The sequence below is a fragment of the Vicia villosa genome, unplaced genomic scaffold, assembly GCF_029867415.1.
Source record: "Vicia villosa cultivar HV-30 ecotype Madison, WI unplaced genomic scaffold, Vvil1.0 ctg.000159F_1_1_3, whole genome shotgun sequence".
Lineage (NCBI taxonomy): Eukaryota > Viridiplantae > Streptophyta > Magnoliopsida > Fabales > Fabaceae > Vicia > Vicia villosa.
The window spans coordinates 599,255-605,685 of NW_026705043.1; positions in this window are offsets into that span (position 1 = coordinate 599,255).

Sequence of the window (6,431 nt, forward strand, 5' to 3'; positions counted from 1 at the left end):
TATGCAGGCTGAGTTCGAGATGAGTATGATGGGAGAACTCAAGTACTTCCTTGGGATTCAAATCAATCAAACTTCTGATGGAACATATGTCCATCAAACAAAGTATGTGAAAGAACTTATGAAGAAGTTTAATCTTTCTAAAAGCAAAGAAGCCAAAACTCCTATGCATCCAACGTGTGTCCTAGGTAAGGATGAGGTAAGTAAGAAGGTAGATCAGAAGCTCTACAGAGGTATGATTGGATCTCTTATATATCTTACTGCTTCTAGACCTGACATTCTATTTAGTGTTTGTTTGTGTGCAATATTCCAATCAGATCCTAGAGAATCTCACTTAACAGGTGTTAAGAGAATTCTGAGGTATCTTTTTAGGTACTAATAATGTTGGTTTAGTCTACAGAAGATCTGAAGATTACAACTTAGTAGGATATTGTGATGCTGACTATGCTGGAGATAGAGTTGAAAGGAAAAGTACTTCTGAAAGTTGTCAATTTCTAGGAAGTCATCTAATCTCTTGGTACAGCAAGAAGCAAGCTACCATTTTCCTCTCAACAACAGAAGCAGAATATGTTGCTGCTGCTGGCTGTAGCACACAGATGCTCTAGATGAAGAGTCAGTTAGAAGATTATCAAATATATGAGAGTAACATTCATATCTTCTGTGATAATACTTCTGCTATATGTTTATCTAAGAATCCAATCTTACATTCCAAAGCTAAACATATTGAGATTAAACATCATTTCATTAGGGATTATGTTCATAAGGGTGTTCTTTCTTTAAACTTTGTGGATACAGACCATCAATGGGCTGATATCTTTAAAAACCCCTGGATGAAGATAGGTTTAAGTTCATTATGAAGAATATCAGTATGGATTTATGTCCAGAATGAGAAGATGGGAAATTCTGACGTATGGATAAGTTCTGAAATGTATTTGGTTACCTTTTTATAAGAAGTTCTGATTGTGATCATTTAGAAGTTATGATTCTGTTATTACTAAAGCTTTATTATCTAAGTTGATTCAGAATCTCTTTTAAAGTAAAACAGCTGTCACTAGTTGTTCCAGAAGATGAACACGTGCTCACTCTTTTTGGACAAGCATGCATACAATTGAGGAGACGCCGCCCTAGGTAACTGTGCAAATCATTTCAAATTTCACATTATCTCTCCTAACGTCATCTCTCATTAAATGCATTTGATTCCATGTTTTCTGTAATCATATTCATTCAAACACGTATTGCATTTCATTTCAAATTCGTCCCTTTATATACTCATCTCCACATTCATTTCATCTTTTTACATTCTCTCTCTTCACTCATCTCTCTCTTTCTCTTTTATTCATTGTTTGCATAAACCCTAGTTCGTAACCGAATCTCACTGAATCTTCATGCTTTCTTCATCAAGTTCTTTAAGAAAAGAAGTGTCATCTGCTCATCTTGTTCGTCTCAAATACGGTTACACTCCTTTGAAGACATGTTATATTCTGTCAACAGAACTGGAAGTTCTTTGTGAATCATCGGTAGATTTTGAAAACCTAAGGATACATGGTTTCAATACTAATGCTGAAACGATGGAACAGGGTTGGTCAAACTACCTTAGTAGACTGGTTGGACCAATATATCCTGATTTAGTAAAGGATTTCTGGGTTCATGCAACGGTTACTCCAACATCTATTATCTCTTTCATATTAGGGCATGAGGTTGTGATTACTGAGAAACTTATCAGAAAGCTTTACAATCTAGAGGATCAAGACGGAAGCACAGGTGCTCTTCCTGGTAGAGTTGATTAGGAAACAATTGATAAAGAAATATCCACTGCTTCTGGTGTTGCATCTCATCAAACTGGTTCGTTGAAACCGTTCTATAAAGTTTGGGCTGAGATTATTCTAGGATCTCTCTATCATAGAAATCAATCCTTTACATCAACATACATCAATCAGGATGAGAAGTATGTTCTATTCTGCATTGGAAAAGGGATTGAAGTTAATATCTCAAGCATTCTATTTCAACATTTGAAAACAAATATTGAAGAATCACGAGATGAAGAATGCAAGAAGTTTCCAGACTTCAAGAAGAATGCTATTCCTTTTGCCAGAATGATTTCAGACATTCTGATAGAAAGTGACATGTTGGAACCTCTGAGGACTGTTGGAACGCCCAGGTTCTTTGGTGTCATTCAAGGACACGTTCTGAATGCCTTTGACCTACAAAGGATGTGTCTGATTGAGAAGGTAACTTCTGTTCCAAGAATATTTCCAGATATTTTGACCAGAAGAATTCCTGTTGAAGGTTTTGCTTCCTTGTTCAAAGAAAAGCTTGACCAAGCTGTTAAAGGTTATTTGAAGGCTTCTGTAAAAGCTCAATCTTTTGTTGATCCTGCATGGATTCGAGGAAGAGTTCTTCCTTCTCTGGCCGAGTTGCAGAAGAAGGAACAGAAGAAGAAAGAAGCAAGATTGAAGAGAAAAGCTTCAGAAGAAGAAGCCAAGCAAGCTAAGAAGCAGAAGATCTTTTATGATCCTTACAAAGTAAATTCCAAGGAATTTCAACAGAAGCGCATCAGGGATTCTTTCCGTGCTTTAAGAGCTGCTAGTTCCTCTCAGAAAAAGCCTCCTCCTTTTGAATCTCAAAATCCCCTCACCATCCCAAATAGTATCCAACCACCTCTTTCTACTATTATCCTTAATCCCCAACCACTAAATGTTTGTCCCCCAACACCTTCTGATATTCCTTCTTCATCTACCCTCACCACAAAATCTCCACATTCTTTAACTCATTCTTTACCATCCAGAAAATCCAACCCTTATTCTCTTCTTTACCCTGACTATTGCTTCACCTTTAACCCTCCTGAACCCACCATTCCTATTGACTTTGCTTTGTTCAATTTAAAGTTCAAAAATAGGATGGAAATTCTGAAAGCTGCTCATGACTCCAAGCTGGATCATGTTGCTACTCGAGGCTTATGGAATCGCTTCAGAAAGGAATTTCAGAATGATGCACTGAACATCCAGAGGAGATGTGTTGCTGAAGCATCTGGATCTTCTGGTTAATGCTTGGATCTTGATGATGGCAAGTACTATCATCCAATCATAAATTGGAGATCTCTTGAGGAGAAGAATTTCATTGATGAGTTGGAAGATGAACCATGCCTAACAATGGTTGTATGGAAGTCTCAATATCCGGTTCTGACTGGAGATTTTCAATGGCTATTCAACTGGCTAAGGGTGAATCCTTCTAAGGAAGCAACAGATATGATCATTCCTGAAGTTGTCTACCCTTCAGAAGTTGTTGCTCCCATTCCTCCAAAGAATCTGGCTGAGATTCTTCAAGCTCTGGAGAATGAAGATACTGTGATTCCTGATCCAGAATATGCTGAAGATGCTTCTGAATCAGATTCTGATGTTGAGATGGAAGATGCTGAGAATCATCCTTCTGAGATCAGGAATGATTCAATCTGGTGCTTCAACCTACTGAGAATCATCCTTCTGAGATCAGATTCTTCAATCTCTCATATTGTTTGTTTTTTACCTGAATCTTTTATGCTTTTTGATGTTTTGGAAAAAAGGGGGAGAAAATGTGATAAATGATTTGATTTATTTTATCAGTTCCTGGGAGTAAGTCTCTAGATTTCTAACAGCATTTGCAAGTTCTATGTCTTTGAGATTTTTGCAGGATTGAAGACATTCTGAAAAAGCTCAACATAAAAGCAAAGACATGGGGAAAAACAATTCTATATAGAAACATGCTCATAGAATCTTAAGCAAGCTTAGCGCTGTGAAGCTTCAAGATCAAAATCAAGAAGGAAGAATGTTCTGATATTCTCGTGGCAGAATATGATCTAACACATTCTTATTCCTTATATGTTCTGATGCATTTTATGTGATTCTGACACATACTATATGCTCTGTTACATATCTTATGTTTTGATTCATTCATGCTCTGACTTTTGTCGTTTAGTTTGTTCTGAAACATTTTAGGATGTAGAGATGCTCTGATGATGCTCTGGTACATTCAACAATGTTCTGATACAATCTATCATGCAATGATTCAAGAAGAAATTCAAAGCTCTGAAGCTGTCCTATGGAAGAAAGAAGCAGAAGCTCTGAATGTTTAAGAATTTGTGAAAGTCTCAACTGAAATGTAAAATACTCAGGGAAGTCCTTTATTTATAAATTTCTTCCAGTATTTATTTCAGGGGGAGATTATTCATCTCAGGGGGAGATTGTCAATCTCAGGGGGAGACATATTCACACACTATGTTTATATGCTTATGCTATAACTGTGTAATTGTCTTTAGCCATCTGATATTCTGATTGCAAATTCATATCATTTATATATGTTTTTGTCAACATCAAAAAGGGGGAGATTGTTAGAAAAAGAATTGTTCTGATCAATATTCTTAGTTTTGATGATAACAATGTATATGAACTTTGCTTGAGACAATGTGGTACTATAATCCTATGCAATTTCCATTTCATGAAATATATAAAGAGTATGCACAAAATCAGCGCAAGAAGCACTGACTCAGAGGGTTCAAGTATGCAACATCAGAACATGCTCTCGCAAGACATCAGAAGATGGTCAAGCAGAATCAGAACATGGTCTATTGAAGCATCAGAAGAACTTGAGATCAGAAGCAGAAGCACTGAAGTTCCCATGGTATCACGCTAGAAGCACTTCAAGGTCAGAAGATAAGAAGATGCTCTGCACCAAGCTGCTATGGCTCCGATATATTCTAACGTTGTATCTACAAAGATCATATCAGAAGCAAGTACAAGATGGCAGGCTAGGCTGACTGACAAAAGGAACGTTAGAAGCTATTAAAGGCAACGTCAGTTAAAGTAGGAAAAGAAAGGCTCGAGGTAGTTGACAAAAGAGTGAAACATTAAATGCAATTCTGTACGGATCACGCAACATATTAAATGCTCCCAACGGTCATCTTCTCAAACGCCTATAAATAGAAGTTCTGATGAGAAGCTGAATATAACACTTTGCGCAAACATACATAAATGTTGTTAAATTGAAAAGCTCTCAAACTTCATCTTCAACCTCACTTCATTACTGTTGTAATATCTTAGTGAGATTAAGCTTAAACTTTAAGAGAAATATCACAGTTGTGATTATAGCTTTTTAAGAAGCATTGTATAACTCTTGTAAGAAGTTGTTTACATTCATTTGTAAAGAACTAGAGGAGATCAAGTTGTGATCGGATTTTCTAGAAAGTCTTAGAGGGTATCTAAGCATTGTGTTCCTAGAGTGATCAGGTTGTGATCAGAATACTCTAGAAGACTTATAGGGTATCTAAGTGGAAAACCATTGTAATCTTGTGTGATTAGTGGATTAAATCCTCATGTGAGGTAAATCACTCTAAGGGGGTGGACTGGAGTAGTTTCGTTAACACCGAACCAGGATAAAAATCATTGTGCAATTGTTTTTATCTTAAGAGTTTTTAAAGTACACTTATTCAACCCCCCCCCCCTTTCTAAGTGTTTTTCTATCCTTCACAAACATGCACCAACTTGTATTTTTTGCTATTTTCTTGCATCCAATGGCCCAATGATGAACACTTGAATTCCAAATGAAGTAATCTTGATTGTCCCTTGAAATATTTTGATAATGGCTTGAGATTTTGATGGTGATGGCATGTAAATAAACACATGAACCAAACTTGAATAACCTTTGCAATCATGCACCAAACTTGAACTTCTCTTGATCAAATGATGTTGGATGAAGTTTGATATGAATATGACCTAAGATTATAGGTTATGCCTTGAGATGAAAACTTCTTGGACTATTTGTTGACCAAACTTTGACTTTGTGAACCAAAACCCTAATTTAAAAACCAAGCTTGATCTTTTGATATCTCCAACCACGAACCAAGTAACCTTGAATCTCAAATCATTATTGATCATTGATTAATACATTCTTAGGCATTAAACACTCTTTGATCCTTTAATTGCAAGCCCCTACCTTGTACAATAAGAAAAGAGAGCAACACATATTTTTGTATTTCGAATAAGGTTAGCAAAGTTAATTGACATCATATAAACAATCATAAAGGAAAAAAGAAACACAAAAGATGCTTGGTGATCTCCCACAAAGGTTAAACCAAAGGGGTAAAAGTTAGGAGGATGTCATGCTTGTGATCGGTTAGATGCAAATAAATGATAGATGGAATCTTAAGGGTAAAAATTAGGGTACGACATCCTCTACCATTTGAATTTTTGTGGCCACATCTACCTTTGTTGTCGAACCATTTTCCTTTTACTTTCTTTTTTCTTGCTGATTGCGCCTGCAAAGTCGCATCACTCTTCGACTTGACTGAAGCTCTTTCAGCCATTCTTTGTTCATAAGATTCTAGCTTCCCTTGAAGCTCTTCTTTTGTCAATGTTGAAAAATATTTTGATTTTTCTATGGCTACTACCACGTGATCGAATTTT